At 44.5% G+C, this 18,844-nt stretch overlaps 1 long non-coding RNA gene and 1 pseudogene across 1 annotated transcript; one reads left to right on the plus strand and one right to left on the minus strand.

Annotated features, from left to right (window-relative positions):
- Positions 1 to 1,892: 1,892 nt before the first annotated feature.
- Positions 1,893 to 12,245, minus strand: LOC144773809 (uncharacterized; annotated as a pseudogene).
- A 2,833-nt stretch (positions 12,246 to 15,078) lies between these two features.
- LOC144771789 (uncharacterized) lies at positions 15,079 to 16,633 on the plus strand. The gene is made up of 5 exons (XR_013599478.1): positions 15,079 to 15,233; positions 15,337 to 15,438; positions 15,539 to 15,646; positions 15,803 to 15,889; positions 16,284 to 16,633. It is a non-coding gene; the product is annotated as an uncharacterized LOC144771789 (long non-coding RNA).
- Positions 16,634 to 18,844: the final 2,211 nt, after the last annotated feature.

Genomic DNA, 18,844 nt, shown 5'->3' on the forward strand with positions numbered 1-18,844 from the left:
CTGGAGACTGATTCTGAAGATGTTGCGTCCTCCTCCAGGCCACTGACTCCGTCAGTGTCAGTCTCCTGACCGAAGCCACTGTGGCCACCTGCAACCCCAACGTCGTTGGCACCGTCTGCACTGGCTGACTCAGTTGATGCTGAAATGACAGTGGAGATAGGTGTAAAACATCTGCATTAAATCAATGTACAAACATATCTCAACAATATTATCATCAAATGGGCACTGATCACTCCACTGACAAGGTTACCTATAACAGCCATTGAGAGAAGGTGGCCCAAGTTTACTGTCAGCAGCAGCACATATATCCATTGTACAATACCACACCTATGGCTAGGGGCAAATCCCCTCCACTTTGAGCCTGGAGGCAACAACGTCCTCAGGTTTCATGTCTATAACTCCATAGAATAGTGAAATGCTTAAGAGATTCAGCTAAGTTCTAGTGCATGATAATGAGCTGGCACCTGTGTCCAAAAGGGAAGGCATGTGACACTACCGAGAACATTTTGCACCCCCCCCTACATGGTATACAGTGTTCAAAGAACCACATATGACCACACCAATTCGGCATGTCACTCCCTGAGGCATGTCATCAGTCAGTGAAAGCACCTTCAACAGTGGACATGTGTAGTCCACATTACATTACAGATCGGCCCTCAAGCACCACCTTGAACTCTTTGTGTTCCTTGACTCTCACAAACCTGAACTTTTGTTCTTGACAGAAACTTGGTTCTGCCCAGATTTTCTTCCCAATATTCTCGCATCTTTACCCTCCTCTTACTACGCTCTGCGGGCCGATCGGCCGGCAGGCAAGGCAAGCGGAGGCGTTGCCTTGATTGTCCGTTCGGACCTTCATTTCCAAATACTTTCTTCCCCGACCATCACGGCAGTCGACTGTTTAGTGATGCGATCTGCCTCCTTCCAAATCCCCATTACCTGTGTCCTTGCCTACCGCCCACCCCACTCTACTCCCCACTTCACTGCTGAGTTTCAGGAACTGCTCGCCACACTAGCAGTTAACAACTCCTCAGTCCTAGTTCTTGGTGATTTTAACTTCTAGCCATTTGATCCCGCGGAAGATTCAGTCTCTAAAGACTTTACTGATCTTCGCCACAGTTTAAATTTTATCTCACATGTGTTCACCCCCATCCACATTAAGGGGCATACCCTGGACCCAATTTGGTCATTAAATATTCCGGTCACTCCCCCAATCACCATGCCCTGTCTCTGGTCCGATCACTTTCTGATCTCGTTTTTCCTAGATCTCAACCTGATTAAACGCCCCTCCTTTCCCAAAAATACCTTGGCTCGTAATTGGAATAAGGTCGACATTCCCTCCCTCTGCTCCTCTCTTCAAGACTCTTATCCTGCCCTAGAGGAACTCGCACCCTCATCCCAGCTAGCTGCCATCAATGTCTGGCTTTCCAGGTCATGTAACCAAGTGGCCCCCTTGAAACGTGTCACAGTTAAACGCGCTCATAACGCCAACAAATGGTTTACTGATGACCTCAAGGGAAAGAAATTAGCTGTGCGTCAGGCCGGACGCGCCTGGAGGCACGCCTATTGCCCAACACTGAAAACTCACTACTCCCCAGCCGCGGTGCATCCATTGGGGCGTAGGGGCGTAGCCCCAACAGCCACCATGGACCCGCATCGCGGCCGCCAGCCGTATCTAGACTCTAAATAAAACATTGCGCTGAATTGCGCAGGGGGGGTGGCCTGCTGCAGCTTGAGTGACAGTCCACACACTCAGGCTGCAGCAGACCATAGTGCGCAGTCCCGCTGGGGAACTTACAGTGCGCATGCTTGAGAAAGTTGGCAACTTTCTAAAGCATGCGCACTGTAAGTTCCCCAGTGGGACCCAGGGGTGCTTCACTGTGCTTCAGCCCGGGTTTCCTAAGGGCGACAGGGCGAGCAGCAAATGTGCCCCCCTAGCCAATCCTGGCGCTGCATGCAGCGCCAGGATTGGCTGGTCCACCGGCGCAGCATCCCATTGGATGCCGCGCGTGGGGGTGGCCCGGCATTCCCAACGGACCCACTCACTAAAGCAGTCAGGATAATGGCCCCCATGGCAATGGCGAGGATCTCGGCATAAGACATGCCCGACGGATCTGGTGAAGCCGTTCCATCAGCAGTCCGAAGCATCTCCGGCTGGGTGACCCCTGGGAGCAGCTGGGCTCTCTGGATGGTGAGTGGTGAATTGGTGGCTGGACACTGCCGCAGCCGTGTTTTCAACAGGAAGTGACGACACAGCCTGCTTTACGCGGAACTTGAGAGCAGAACGATTACGTATTTGTACACTCAGCAGAGTTTCCTTGAAGAGGTAAGCGTGTATGAATATTCGACAAACATTCAGTTTAGTCCGTAATTTATGCGGCTAGCGTATTACGAAGCGTGACTTTGGTGAGACTTATAGTGGCATTTATTGCTTCCGTTACAGTATAAAGAAGTGGGTCCACGCACAAATTTGCTGAACCATCAGAGACGCCTGAAAGGGTTAACAAACTCCAATAGGTACGCTCTAGTTTACTGCTTGTAATCTCGTGAGGATTCTCAGCTAATAGCTAGACATTAGTAGTGATATACGTGTTTATGTCTTAGTTCAGGTGCATGCGGTAGGGTAGAAGTCCAGATCAGGCATACGAACTGTGAATGCTTGACTTGTCAGTCACCCAGTCTGAGGTATGTGCTGTTGTCTGCTGCACAGTTCCACCTGCCAATGAATCACTTAGCAGTGCTAAGTGCAGTCCAGTGACCCCAGCAGTCTCTGTTGTACTGAAAGCTTCCTGCTCTAAAGACCCATTAGTGTTGCTGTTCACAGTGGCGTGAGGGTGGTCTGTGACAGGTGTCTCTGTTGAGTGTTGAAAGGCAGTTCCTGTGTTGGAATAGGAGAATAAATCGGAGGGTTGTAGGGAAACCGTCGCTTCAAAGGACTCCCCAAAGCTTCCTGCATTTGTACTGCTGTTTTCAGATATACCGTAGCGTCCTGCTGCCTGGGAGGTCAGTTCTGTTGGTGATAATGGACTGGCGCCCACTGAAGTGATGCTTTTCAACTGCATAAGCACCATAATCCTGCTCAGCAAGGCTCCAGGGACAAAAAAACAGACAGTTGGTTGTCAGAAAGTGTATTCATTTCAACTTCGGCATGGCACGGTATGAACTTAAAAATATGTTTTATCTTGTGTTGCATACACATTTGTGCTAGCCACTTGGGGCAGGTAAAAATCCGGATGATTTGACTTGGAGTCAACCACTATGTGATTATGAGAATAACACTATCAGAATGAACTATCGAGTTCACATGTAAGCCTACTCAACATGTTACCTAGTTTGCTGATGACACATGAGGACAGGAGAGGAAGTGATGCTGGCGAGTCTCATTCACCCCCCCCACACACACACACACCCCTTTGAGCCATTGGACGTTGAAAACCCCAGGGTAGAGACAGATGCCCCTACCCATTCAAAGGTTCATCCATCTTATGTTACTCTTTTCTAATCGGCTGTCTGTGCACAGTTTGCAGAGGTTAGTAAATCTGGGTGGATTAACTATGTGGGAACTCGAAAAACATGTTTTGTTGTAAAGGGGAGGGCGACAAAAGGATGGTGACAGCAGAGGAAGCTCAGAATGTAGCCCAGCTAAGGGGTAAGTGGAGGCCTGAGAGCCTGCACGTGGAGGATTAAGCGCATATATTCTGAGGTATGTGGGCAGGGAATTGACGCGTATATGTTATGGCAAATTAGGAGACAAGATGGCAGCGAGACTGGCGGAGATTGAAACGGTTCAGCACATGCTCCTCAAGGGTGTTGGTTTCGGACTGTTCACATCAGCTTATGGAAGACCAGGTTGTTCTTTCCTGGAATGAGTTAACCACTTATATGAACATGGCGGCCCGTGCACTAGAAGTGTACCGTACCAATATACATTCTGCTGGTTACCGTTGAGTAATTATTTCATAGCGTGGGATAACAGGTCTAATATTAGGCTGTCATTTTAGTAAAGTTATTTTCAGTGATGGTGTAATCACATAGACCTGATATTACAGGGTTAGTTTTTGTTGTGGAGAATGTGTGGACTTTCTCACCTGACTTTGGTGCAGAAGGTGTGGACGATCTTCGTTCTGGATAGGAAGTGGATTAGATGTCCTTTCCTGAAGATCTCTTACTTCACAAAGTTCAGACCTACTCCTCCAGTCGCATGGTGGGTCTCGAGCACTGACCACACCATACCTGGTTTGATTACATTTTCTGGTTACAATGAAACATCGAATTGAGTTCATGACTTTTATCGTTATTAAGGTCCCCCAAGCAACATCCTATTTAATCAAAATATTGCATCCCCACCACCAAGGAGACTCCTAAAGGTACACTTTACCAGGATTTGTTAGTTAGTGGTGCCTTCTTAAAAACCATCATACACGTACGTAGATGGAAATAGGAGGCGGTATATCTTGATTCTCCACTTAACGTGACCGCATCATCATCATGGTTTTGTTTGGTATGCTGACCTCCACCCAGAGGTTAACCACTGGTATTGCAGTAGTGTCCAGAGACCACAATTGCAAAAAAGTGCTTGCGGTGAAGTGAAATTAACATTTATTGGTGAGTGGGTGTTTAAAGAAATTAAAATAGTGAATAAGGGAGTGGAAGGATGAAAAATAATGAAACAGGAAAAAAAAAAGAAAAACAAGCAGTGGCTCTGTGTTGAGTAATGTAGTCTTTTTAAACCATACTGCTCACGGTTCACAGGATATAAGCAATACACCGTGATACTGGTCCCCCCAGGGATCTGTAGTGGTGCTTAAAGTTTCAGTAAAAAACACTCTTGATTTCTGAATATTAAGTATAAAAGTGTTAAGGTAGCCATGTTGTTCTACTTACATTTCATATGCTTTACTTAATCTTGCATCCATATGAGGGTTTGCTTTTTCCAGGAAGGTACTTTTTTTCCAGGCAGCATATCCCTCTTGTGCATAATTTGAATTGAGCCGCATCCAGGTATATGTAGCAGGGCACAACTGGGTTGTAGCTGAAGGCAGTGTGGGTATCTCAGTGGGATAGTATGGTGTTCATTGGGGGATGTGGCACTACGCCAGAGCTGCCGAATTTCGTTCTGGGGAACCAGGTTCAGCCTTCATGAACAGTCCACCAGACCACTCTCCTGGATTCCTGGAGGGTCTCTGACTTCGTTCTGTTTCTTTACTTTTTGTGACTGTTGGTCCTGCGGGGAAACATTTTCAATTTATGTTGTCTTGTTTACTGGGAGCATTGCTTTTATTTTCCTTTAGTGTAATAGGCTGGCTGGTGAAGTGCACTTCCATTAGTGTACAGTCACTTCAATTTGCCTTTAGGTGACTACCTGGCTTGATGGTGGTTTTCTATTTGATTTCATGTAACTCCTTGTCTTGATGAGTGCATTGGTTTTAATTTGTTTGAGGTAACTGCTTCACATGCTGGTTTCATCACACAGCTGACACCCACCCTGAGAAAGCCAGAGCTGCCCTGTTAGTGGTATCCACACCAGTGCGCTTAGGTTCCTTACAGCTCCTTCACTTGAAGTGGGTTACCACCAACCCGTTACTTTTTGTATCCTGCTCGTACCAAGTCAGATCCAGACCCAGACCAGTACCCACAGTTGCTCCGGATTAAGGGACATTGTCATGTCATCTCAGGCGCGATGTAAAGACTCCCAGTGAGTTGAGGACTCTTTTGGCTCAAGAACCAACTAGCTGGAGACCCTTGTGGTTGTTTAAAGATTTAAGATCAGCCTGTAACTCAGTCTTGAGCTGGGTGGGTGACCTCGATTACAAAGTGGCTGTGCCAGATGTCCCATTATGACCCCTTTTGCCTGTCTCCCCTTCGGTCTGGTTTTCTGGGTGCATTGGCTCAAGTTTTTCCCATGTAATTGATTGGGTGTCTTGGTAAGTTGCTTTTATGTGAATGTCTGACTTATGACTGCGCATTCCTTTCAGTGTGCACTTGCTTCAGTTTACTTTTTGAGTCACTGTCTAGTTTGCTGGATGTATTGCTTTCATTTTTCTTTCATTAAACTGTTTGACTTGCTTGGTGCTTTTATGTTGGTGCCTGCATGCTGAAGTGTACTCTTCTTCAGTTTAAATGTATGTGACTGGCCTGTTGACTAGCACCCTGCTTTCAAAGTGAAGGTTCACAGGTTCACACTTGCTTTAGTTTACTTTTGTATGGTTGACTGCATGCACTGTTTTGCTGGATGCATTGCTTTAAGTTACTACTTGATGCATTGCTTTCAGTTTGCTTTCAAGTAATTGCCTCTCATTTTCCTAATGCTTTGTGAAGGCTGTTTCCCAACTGCTGTGCAACTTCTTCTACTCTTAGAGCTGAGATTTTCATGAAAGTCTTATAGTCTGAATTCAGCACCTGAGCGTAATAGGATGAAATGTATGAAGCTCCGTGGTTATACTGAATAAGCAGCTACCTATGTTATGCCATCTAATAATGTAATAACTGCACTTTCACAATTGCTTTATTAACCTTCCTGCTTTCTCAAATTTGCTTGAAAATGCACGATTTTTCTTATTTTTTTTCAAAATTTTCTTGGGGGGGGGTAAACCCCCCTAACCCCCCTTTTGGGGTTCGGGCTCGCTCGCTGCACTGGCTCGCTAGGGTGCTGTATGCAAATCACTTTGCGCCCCACCACTTTCAAATGTCACCCACCGCCCCTGCTACTCCCTCACGCTTAATATATACAAAAAGGCAATTCTCCTGGCCAAGACCAACTATTTCTCGGACAAAATACTTTTAGCCGAAAAGCAGCCTAGGAAAATCTTTTCCACCGTCCACGAGTTGGCCTTATCAGACAGAACTTCCCTTAAACCTTCCCCTTCCCAATCCCTCTGCGATTCTCTAAACTATTTTTTCATTGAGAAAATTGCAGCCATCAAGGCCAACATACCTCCACCTCCTCCCTCCCCCCTCCCCCCCCTGTTTCTGAACTTCCTCCCAACAGGTTCTATCTAGATCACATACCCCTACTGACCAGGGATACTCTATCTTCCCTGTTGGTTCGGTTTAAATCCGGTTCCCCCTCCGATGTTTGCCCAGCTTTTGTATTGAGAATTTTTTTTCTAGCTTGTCCACACCCCCCCTTGGCTTTTCTCAATGACTCCCTCAGTAACGGCTCTGTCCCTGACCTTCACAAAGCGGCAATAATAATTCCTATCCTGAAAAAACCTGATGCCGACCCTTCCTCCCTTTCCAATTATCGCCCCATTTCCCTTCTCCCTTACCTGGGTAAAATCCTGGAATGCAACATCACCTCTGTCCTCGGCTCTTTTGTTGAGGACAGCGGTTGTCTGGCCTCCTGTCAGGCTGGCTTTTGCCCGCTCCACTCCACCGGGAAGGTCGTGGTCTCAGTCCTGGACAGACTCAGGGAGGGGATGGATATAAACCAGCCCCAAGCCATGGTCCTCCTCGATATGTCCGCTGCCTTTGACAAGGTTGACCATTCCATCCTTCTCACCCGTGTCGAGGCAGCGGGCATCAGAGGGCCCCCTCTGGCTTGGCTCACTTCGTTCCTGATAGACCGCACCCAGGCCGTTCATCTAGCAGATTTCCCTGCTCCCCCACGCAAGGTGCAGTGCGGTGTCCCTCAAGGCTCCTCCCTTTCCCCCTTTTATTTAACCTGTACATTTCCCCCCTTATTTTTGCTTTACAGCAACTGGAGTTCACCGTCTTCAACTATGCAGATGACCTCCAGTTGATTTTCAACCTTTCCCATTCCCCTCAGTCTATCCATAATTTTCAATCGGTTATGATTTTCATCAGGGACTGGATGAACTTCAACCACCTTAAACTTAACCCAGACAAAACTGAGTTGGTTCTTACTGGTGGTACATCCAGTCCCTGGACCCCCACGTTTTGGCCTCCCTCACTCAGTCCCCCCCTTACCTTCTCATTCAGTTAAAACACTCGGGATCACGTTAAACCAACATCTTACTCTGCACTCCCAGATCAGTATGGTGGTATCATTTTGTTTCTTTACCCTCCGCACCATCAGGAAAATTTCTAGATTCTTCTCCCCTTCTGCTCTAAAATGTATTATGATGGCAATGGTGTTATCACGCCTAGACTACGGTAACATCCTGTATAACAGTGTCCCGGCCTATGCCCTCCAACGCCTTCAGTTGGTCCAGAACCAAGCTGCCCGCCTCATTCATGGTCTCCCTAAACTGCATCATGCTACCCCTTTATTGAAGAACTTGCATTGTCTACCATCAGAGAGCGGGCCCTCTTCAAACTTGGCTGCACCACGTTTCAGGCCCGAGCCGGAACCGCTCCAGCTTTTATAAATTCCGAAATCAAAAGTTACATCCCGGTCAGAGAACTCCACTCCTCCACCCAGTCCCTCCTTTCCGTCCCACGTTTCAGGAAGAAGAGGATGGGGGGGTGAAATTCGCTGTCCTCGGCGCCCACCTTTTGGAATTCCCTTCCCCCACCATCAGATCTATTCCCTTGTACTCTGACTTCCGCAAGGCACTCAAAACTCATCTCTTCCTGCAAGCCTTTTCGCTCTAATTTCCTGCACCCCTTCCTCTAGGCTCTATTGCATCCCAGCGCCAAGAAACCGCTAGGTATATGCGCGCTTAATAAATGTTTTTTAAATTCAAATTAAATAAAATTCAAATCACTCCACACTCGCACATCAGTGCTAGCGAGGAAAAGTTTGTTAGACAAAACTGTAAGTAGACATGCCAACATATACATAGCATCAACATCAGGACATGGCTAATAAGATAGCCCATTGTCTCTATGTATACCTAACAAACCCTCCCATTTCTACACACTCCTGTCTGTGTGTGCACATCACCTGCATTCCCAGCATGCATGTACATTTATCTTTACACATTGTCAAACACATAAAAATTTGGAGGACACACAGCCTTAACCTATGTACATCCTTACATCAGAGTATATTATTAAAAAAACCTACACTTGCCATCACATAGGCACAAATACAGTTGGGTCACAACAAGAACATGAGAGGGAGGTTCCCATAACTCTAATGGACTGAGGCGTTCAAAGACATTTTGACAATTGCCCACAGAAACATAGTGAGATATCAAATCATTTTATTTTATTTTCATATATTTCTTAATAAAAAAGTATTCATAAAAAAGCATTCATTGTTCAAATAGATTTTTTCCTAGTCATAGAGTACATATACTATAACAATATTAGCCCAGCACAGAAAGCAATAAAACATTATATACAAAACCCACTCATACTTTCAGGCATACACACATTCAGCCATCATCATATACATCAAAACAGAAAACTGTGAACACATTTAAGACCAACAAACAGAAGAATGCGCCGACGCGCGTTTCGGAAAAAGTGCCAACATTAAGGATTCCTTCATCAGGGCGCAGGTAGAGATTGATTACATTTTCATTTCAATTTTGCTGGGCAACAGAGTGCAAAGCGTAGCGTTTCTGTGGGCAAAAGGGCAAGAGATATAATTTCAAATATAATATGGGGGAGGGAGGCTGGTCATCAGTATCACATAACACACATATATATATACATATTTACACATTAAAATCTTATATACATACACTCATACCGCACTGTCTAGTAGGTAGTAGGAACACAAGGCATTCATAGTGGGATATAGTGTGGCACTAATAGTGAAAGCCAGAGTAAGAGTGGTGGAAACATAGTCTCTCAACTAGCAATCCATTCATGATGGCCTAGATAGGACTGGCTCTACAATTAAAGTGTCAACAGTACAGGGGAAAATAGAGGAACAGACAGGGACGATACCTCGAAATACTTTCCATAGTATTATACCTATCAAACATGTTCCCACACAGAGCTAAGTTGCTCACCTCTTAAAGAGACCCACGTACAGATTCAGTGGGCGAGCTGGGATAGGAAGCCTCTAGATGCATGTAGATATACCAAAAAACAAAATGCTGTAAAGGGAAGGAAAAAGCGGTTGGCTTTAAACCCTTCAGGACATAATTATATATGTTAGCAGAGGATATAGAAAAATACTATATGCAGAGACTCATTAAGACGACGATCTGTACATCCAAAAGTAAAGCTAGGTAGAATACGTTAAAGTAAGGGAGTAGAACACGAGAATAAGTTCGCAAAAAATACCTCCAAGGTTTCAGAAGGAGCATGTATAAATCCAGGTACAGCCGGTCGATAATATAAGGGCCCCAGAAGGGATCACATGGAGTATTACAATCCGTGCTTACAAAATTTCTGAAACAACAATAAGTGTTCCTGCAGTTACATTAAAATGAAACAGCGCACGGAGAAACAAACCGATACTCAAAATAAGCGTGCTGCACAAGAACTTACTCAAGCAAGCTGTAATGAATCCCGTGTGATAATTAAGCATGGAAAACAGCTACGGATGGGCTGATTTAGGAGAATAAACAGTCTTCTGCTCTGACAGGCTCTCTGTAAAATACAGAGCGAAAGATTAACAAGAGAGGTGACGGCTGGGAAAATTACATCAGCACTCGGTAAAAAGAGCCGCATTTCCTTCCAGATAACAACTTACTTAAGAGTTGTCGAGCGGGATATCCAAAAGGTCTACTGCCTTCTTCGTCCGGGTGTGGAAAATGGCCAGGGGTAACGCCTCGTTTTTAAAGCCCATTCACACTAGGTTAATCCTCTTCACCTGATAAACCCCGCCAGAACGGTGATCGGCGTCTCCAAGAGATGAACGGAGAGCGCAAAGGCGGACCTACGGATTCCCAAACGTACATAACGATAGAGAGGGGACTAACGAAACTCGGAGTCTCTTACTAAACCTAGAAAAGATACTCGTAATTATGTATTGGATATAGGAGAAAAAAAAATTGTAATAACAAAAGAACATATTTGAGATTTAAAGAATATTTATAGATACACCCAGAAAAGACGAAAAAAACAATAAAGGGATAATCAAAGAAATATAATTAAATGCAATAAAAGGAAATTATTGGAAAAACTATACAGAAAATGTAAATGAGATGGTAGGCAAAAATCTGAGAAGGCTACTGTATAGCGTTTTCCCAGGGAATAGACTCATTTAATCCGGAGACAGCCGTCTCCATAGTGAAGATCCAAAAAACTTCCCTTTTACCTCTAAGGGTATCGGTGATACCATCTGGGGACTGTGTATCCATTCAAGGATCAACCACTTGAGGTCTTTGATTTTGTGGCCCATTTCATTCCAATGGGCCACCAAGGGAGCTCCCATCCGAGAGTTTCTAATGCATGATTTATGTTCGGAAAACCGTAGAGGAAATTCCCTACCTGTTTCTCCGACATACCCTTTCGAGCAGGGCAGGTAAGTAAGTATATCAAATTGCTGGACTTACAGTTAAACATCTCCTTGAACTTGATGTTTCTTTTACCCCATTGAGCTTGGGGGTACAGATCACTTGGTCGCAGGCGTGGCAGCCGCCACATCTGTGCCTACCCAGAATTGGATTAGCTCCTGTGATGCTTTTTTGGACACGACCTATAGGATCAGAGGTAGACGCCCTAACTAAGAAGTTTCTCAGGTTCTTGTTGCGTCGGAACGCAAAAATAGGTTTGTCTAGTTTATCAGATGTTTTATCTAGGTTTAGGAGGTGCCAGTGCGAGTTAATCACAAACCTTAGTTTGTCATTAAAATTCGAGTGAGTAGAAATCATGACGAGCTTGTCATCCTCTTTTTTGTCTTTGGGTATCAAGAGTTTTTCCCTGTTGTAATATTTGGCCCTCTTATAAGAGTCCCTAATGAGTCGCTTCGGGTAGCCTCTGTCCGTGAAATTCTTTTTCATTATTCCTGCATGATGTTCAAAGTTGTTTAAGTCAGAACAATTTAGACGAAGCCGTAGAAATTGGCTAAAAGGAATGTTATTTCTTTGGCTGCGGGGGTGGAAACTATCATACATAAGCAAAGTGTTGCGTGCAGATGGCTTCGTATAAAGAGATACTTCTAAAAGGTTGTTGTTTTCGAAGATCCACACATCAAGAAATTCTATTTTCTTAGCGCTGATGTTGGTGCTGAATTTAAGATTGGGATCACAAAGATTAATCCACAAGGTGAATTCATTCAGCTGTTCTAGGGAGCCTTGCCAGATAAAGAAGATATCATCTATATACCTGTTGTACTGGGTGACATTTTCGAAGAAGGGCGCAACTTCGTTATAGATATGCTTCTCTTCGAACATCCCCATGTAAGCATTTGCTACATTGGGGGCACATGCAGCTCCCATGCTGATTCCCAATATTTGCTTGGGAGCTGCATGTGCCCCCAATGTAACAAATGCTTACATGGGGATGTTCGAAAAGAAGCATATCTATAACGAAGTTGCTCCCTTCTTCGAAAGTACAACAGGTATATAGATGATATCTTCTTTATCTGGCAAGGCTCCCTAGAACAGCTGAATGAATTCACCTTGTTGATTAATCTTTGTGATCCCCATCTTAAATTCAGCACCAACATCAGCGCTAAGAAAATAGAATTTCTTGATGTGTGGATCCTCGAAAACAACAACCTTTTAGAAGTATCTCTTTATACGAAGCCATCTGCATGCAACACTTTGCTTATGTATGATAGTTTCCACCCCCGCAGCCAAAGAAATAACATTCCTTTTAGCCAATTTCTACGGCTTCGTCGAAATTGTTCTGACTTAAACAACTTTGAACATCATGCAGGAATAATGAAAAAGAATTTCACGGACAGAGGCTACCCGAAGCGACTCATTAGGGACTCTTATAAGAGGGCCAAATATTACAACAGGGAAAACCTCTTGATACCCAAAGACAAAAAAGAGGATGACAAGCTCGTCATGATTTCTACTCACTCGAATTTTAATGACAAACTAAGGTTTGTGATTAACTCGCACTGGCACGTCCTAAACCTAGATAAAACATCTGATAAACTAGACAAACCTATTTTTGCGTTCCGCGCAACAAGAACCTGAGAAACTTCTTAGTTAGGGCGTCTACCTCTGATCCTATAGGTCGTGTCCAAAAAAGCATCACAGGAGCTAATCCAATTCTGGGTAGTCACAGATGTGGCGGCTGCCACGCCTGCGACCAAGTGATCTGTACCCCCGAGCTCAAATGGGGTAAAAGAAACATCAAGTTCAAGGAGATGTTTAACTGTAAGTCCAGCAATTTGATATACTTACTTACCTGCCCCTGCTCGAAAGGGTATGTCGGAGAAACAGGTAGGGAATTTCGTCTACGGTTTTCCGAACATAAATCATGCATTAGAAATTCTCGGATGGGAGCTCCCTTGGTGGCCCATTGGAATGAAATGGGCCACAAAATCAAAGACCTCAAGTGGTTGATCCTTGAACGGATACACAGTCCCAAAGATGGTAACACGGATATATGTTGATACCACGCATACTTTTAGCACGCAGACCATTACCACGCAATTTTTACAACGCAGGACCCTTTACCACGAATACCTTTACAACGCAATACACTACAACGCAGGTACTATTACAACGAATACCATTACAATGTAAGTATAGGTAAGTATATAATATGTTAAAATAATGTAATTATTAATAATATAATTTTTTAATTAATACATTATTTTAATATTAAATATTTTAATTAATTATATTAATTTTTATTTATTAATTTGTAAATATATATGTTAAAAATACCCCTGTACCCCAAAACCCAAACCCATCCCTAAAACCTAAAAATACCCCTGTACCCCAAAACCCAAACCCAACCCTGAAACCTAAAAATACCCCTGTACCCCAAAACCCAAACCCAGCCCTTAAAACTAAAAATACCCCTGTACCCCAAAACACAAACCCAGCCCTTAAACCTAAAAATACCCCTGTACCCCAAAACCCAAAACCAACCCTGAAACCTAAAAAAAATACCCCTGTATCCCCAAAACTCAAACCCAACCCTGAAACCTAAAAATACCCCTGTACCCCAAAACCCAAACCCAGCCCTGAAACCTAAAAATACCCCTGTACCCCAAAACCCAAACCCAGCCCTGAAACCTAAAAATACCCCTGTACCCCAAAACCCAAACCCAGCCGTGAAACCTAAAAACACCCCTGTACCCCAAAACCCAAACCCAACCCTGAAACCTAAAAATACCCCTGTACCCCAAAACCCAAACCCAACACTGAAACCTAAAAATACCCCTGTACCCCAAAACCCAAACCCAACCCTGTAACCTAAAAATACCCCTGTACCCCAAAACCCAAACCCAGCCCTGAAACCTAAAAATACCCCTGTACCCCAAAACCCAAACCCAACCCTGAAACCTCATAAAAATACCCCTGTACCCCAAAACCCAAACCCAGCCCTGAAACCTAAAAATACCCCTGTACCCCAAAACCCAAACCCAACCCTGAAACCTAAAAATACCCCTGTACCCCAAAACACAAACCCAACCCTGAAACCTAAAAATACCCCTGTACCCCAAAACCCAAACCCAATACCCCTAATAAATGTTTAAAAAAAAGATAAACTTACCTATACTTACGTTGTAACGGTATGCGTTGTAATAGTATCTGCGTTGTAGTGTAATGCGTTGTAAAGGTATTCGTGGTAAAGGGTCCTGCGTGGTAATAGTTTCGTTGTAAAAGTATTTAGTGCCAACAGTTGCGTGGTAACAGTTACATACCTGGTAACACCGATACCCTTAGAGGTAAAAGGGAAGTTTTTTGGATCTTCACTATGGAGACGGCTGTCTCCGGATTAAATGAGTCTATTCCCTGGGAAAACGCTATACAGTAGCCTTCTCAGATTTTTGTCTACCATCTCATTTACATTTTCTGTATAGTTTTTCTAATAATTTCCTTTTATTGCATTTAATTATATTTCTTTCATTATCCCTTTATTGTTTTTTTCATCTTTTCTGGATGTATCTATAAATATTCTTTAAATCTCAAATATGTTCTTTTGTTATTACAAATTTTTTTTTCTCCTATATCCAATACATAATTACGAGTATCTTTTCTAGGTTTAGTAAGAGATTCCGAGTTTCGTTAGTCCCCTCTCTATCGTTATGTACGTTTGGTAATCCGTAGGTCCGCCTTTGCGCTCTCCGTTCATCTCTTGGAGACGCCGATCACCGTTCTGGCGGGGTTTATCAGGTGAAGAGGATTAACCTAGTGTGAATGGGCTTTAAAAACGAGGCGTTACCCCTGGCCATTTTCCACACCCGGACGAAGAAGGCAGTAGACCGTTTGGATATCCCGCTCGACAGCTCTTAAGTAAGTTGTTATCTGGAAGGAAATGCGGCTCTTTTTTCCGAGTGCTGATGTAATTTTCCCAGCCGTCACCTCTCTTGTTAATCTTTCGCTCTGTATTTTACAGAGAGCCTGTCAGAGCAGAAGACTGTTTATTCTCCTAAATCAGCCCATCCGTAGCTGTTTTCCATGCTTAAGTATCACACGGGATTCATTACAGCTTGCTTGAGTAAGTTCCTTGTGCAGCACGCTTATTTTGAGTATCGGTTTGTTTCTCCGTGCGCTGTTTCATTTTAATGTAACTGCAGGAACACTTATTGTTGTTTCAGAAATTTTGTAAGCACGGATTGTAATACTCCATGTGATCCCTTCTGGGGTCCTTATATTATCGACCGGCTGTACCTGGATTTATACATGCTCCTTCTGAAACCTTGGAGGTATTTTTTGCGAACTTATTCTCGTGTTCAACTCCCTTACTTTAACGTATCCTACCTAGCTTTACTTTTGGATGTACAGATCGTCGTCTTAATGAGTCTCTGTATAATTATGTCCTGAAGGGTTTAAAGCCAACCGCTTTTTCCTCCCCTTTACAGCATTTCGTTTTTTGGTATATCTGCATGCATCTAGAGGCTTCCTATCCCAGCTAGCCTACTGAATCTGTTCGTGGGTCTCTTTAAGAGGTGAGCAACTTAGCTCTGTGTGGGAACATGTTTGATAGGTATAATACTATGGAAAGTATTTCGAGGTATCGTCCCTGTCTGTTCCTCTATTTTCCCCTGTACTGTTGACACTTTAATTGTAGAGCCAGTCCTATCTAGGCCATCATGCATGGATTGCTAGTTGAGAGACTATGTTTCCACCACTCTTACTCTGGCTTTCACTATTAGTGCCACACTATATCCCACTATGAATGCCTTGTGTTTCTACTACCTACTAGACAGTGCGGTACGAGTGTATGTATATAAGATTTTAATGTGTAAATATGTATATATATGTGTGTTATGTGATACTGATGACCAGCCTCCCTCCCCCATATTATATTTGAAATTATATCTCTCGCCCTTTTGCCCACAGAAACGCTACGCTTTGCAGTCTGTTGCCCAGCAAAATTGAAATGAAAATGTAATCAATCTCTACCTGCGCCCTGATGAAGGAATCCTTAATGTTAGCACTTTTTCCGAAACGCGCGTCGGCGCATTCTTCTGTTTGTTGGTCTTAAATGTGTTCACAGTTTTCTGTTTTGATGTATATGATGATGGCTGAATGTGTGTATGCCTGAAAGTATGAGTGGGTTTTGTATATAATGTTTTATTGCTTTCTGTGCTGGGCTAATATTGTTATAGTATATGTGCTCTATGACTAGGAAAAAATCTATTTGAACAAATGAATGCTTTTTTATGAATGCTTTTTTATTAAGAAATATATGAAAATAAAATAAAATGATTTGATATCTCACTACGTTTCTGTGGGCAATTGTCAAAATGTCTTTGAACGCCTCAGTCCATTAGAGTTATGGGAACCTCCCTCTCATGTTCTTGTTGTGATTGAACTCCCTGGTGGGTTGTTCCCCTTTATCCTTTGATTAGGTTCAGGGTCCCTTTCTGTTTTTCATATACAAATACAGTTGGGACCACTGTTTATCATCTCATAATGCAGTACATACCCCACTTACCAAGGCCAAGTATGGCTACTTGTCTGCGTCCTATGTGCACTGTCGGCCATGTCACATGTGATAGATCCCCATGACAAGATACACAGTATTGCGGGAACATCACTCCTGACACAAAGGAGACGTGGTATGTGTGGGACAGCTGACACACACAATATCATATATGTCTAGCTGAAAAATCACATCACACATCCATGTGTCTGTAAAACTCTGAAGATTAACATGTGACTACAATCAGCTTTGGGTCAGGACCACATGACTTAAATATTGACCAAATATCATGCACCACGTCACTAGCTACACATGGAACCACACTGATAATGCTTAAGACATTAGTCACCTAGTACGTCGATGGAGCAACTGTTGCTTCTTACAGAGGGAAAATGTTAATGTGCAATGTCAGACTCAGCACAGTACTTACCTTCTCCTAGCTGCTGTTGGGCCCTCAACTGCCCATCAAGCTCAGGATAGGCCACCGTCAGAACACTGGCCATTAGGGGAGTCTATTTCGGCGCACGCCCCTATGACCTGGGGAGGGCTTCCCCAGCTGGACTTCCTCAAAGGTCATCGTCCATCATCTCAGGCCCTTCCACCTTTTCCTGGACGTGGACGCTGCACTGGTTGTAGACTCCAAGGGACCGCACTTTCATGGTGATGGCTTTCCACAATGCCTGCTTCTTATGGACATTGACCTGTATTGATGCAAGAGATGAAGCTACATTTTGTAACTGATTGTAAATGGGTCCATGTGGAGCTCTCATACATTTATTAGACTTCTAGCACAACAAATAATACATCTCAATGAGCTACATTTGCACTCCTCACATGCTTAGCACCACTTATAGGGCTATACACAATTTAGTAGTCATCAGCGGACTCTCCTCTTTGCTGATAGAGTACTCTGACTAACAGACCACAAACACCATGTAGGGAATGGCCATCACAAATGTAGTCTGCTGAGAGCAACAGAGACACACACCACAGTAATCTGACCTTCTGAAGGGTAAACCACTTGGGTATACTTCTTTTGGTACAAATCCTGTATCTACCAGGCCCTTTAATAACATGGATACGCTACATGCCGCCTGACACCAAGGTACATAGTGAAACCAAACACAAAGGTCACAATGACAGGGCTCTCATACATCACACTGACAGATAACACTCTGTTATTCTCTGGCCATGTGGACCACAGAAAGGGATAACATACATTGTGTTACTGATTTTGAGTTGTTGCTACTGCCATCACAGGACATCAAAAATCTTTAGTATACCTAGTTGTATATGTTGCATTTAACCAAGCATCAGAACCACAAAAGTCCATTGTTTCACACATAAGAAACTTTCAGGACGGAGACGGGGGCGTGGCCAAGCAGCATGACCGACAGGACGTGAGCTCCTCCAGCTCCGTCCCGAAGACCAGCAAAATCCTTGCATAAATCCTGCCCGGGCTCTCCTGATAGCTGGAAAGCGTGTCGACAGGAGCTGTGACCCCACTGGGACCCCTGAGTCTGAAAGATCGGACCCGCGACCTGCGTTCCTCTGTGGGCGATGACACGGGTGCTTTTTGGAGGTGGCGACGGCGCGTTGAATCACGCAACGCCGGGGACTGGGCCTGCACGGTGAGGCCGGACTGCGGGCGCACCACCCGGGGCTCCCGACCTGAGCGAGCCCCCTGATGAACGCTGGTGATCTAGCCGAGACTCCCGAAGTGTAGGTGGAGGATCGGAGAGCGGCGGCTCAGCGACCCTACTGCTGGGTGGCGAGGAGGAAGTCCGGACGGAGGCGCCGTCCATTTTGTGCATTGCTCCTGTGTCGGAGCTCTGGCCCCCCCCCCCTTCTTTGCTACTGCTGGGGACTGTGTGCCCGATCCGTCGGAGCGGCTACACCCGGTGGAGGAGGACGTGAGTACCGCCTACCCTGACTCCAGATTGAGGAAACTGGTGACCGCGGGAGCCCCCGGACT

The sequence above is a fragment of the Lissotriton helveticus genome, chromosome 8 (genome assembly GCF_964261635.1).
Source record: "Lissotriton helveticus chromosome 8, aLisHel1.1, whole genome shotgun sequence".
Lineage (NCBI taxonomy): Eukaryota > Metazoa > Chordata > Amphibia > Caudata > Salamandridae > Lissotriton > Lissotriton helveticus.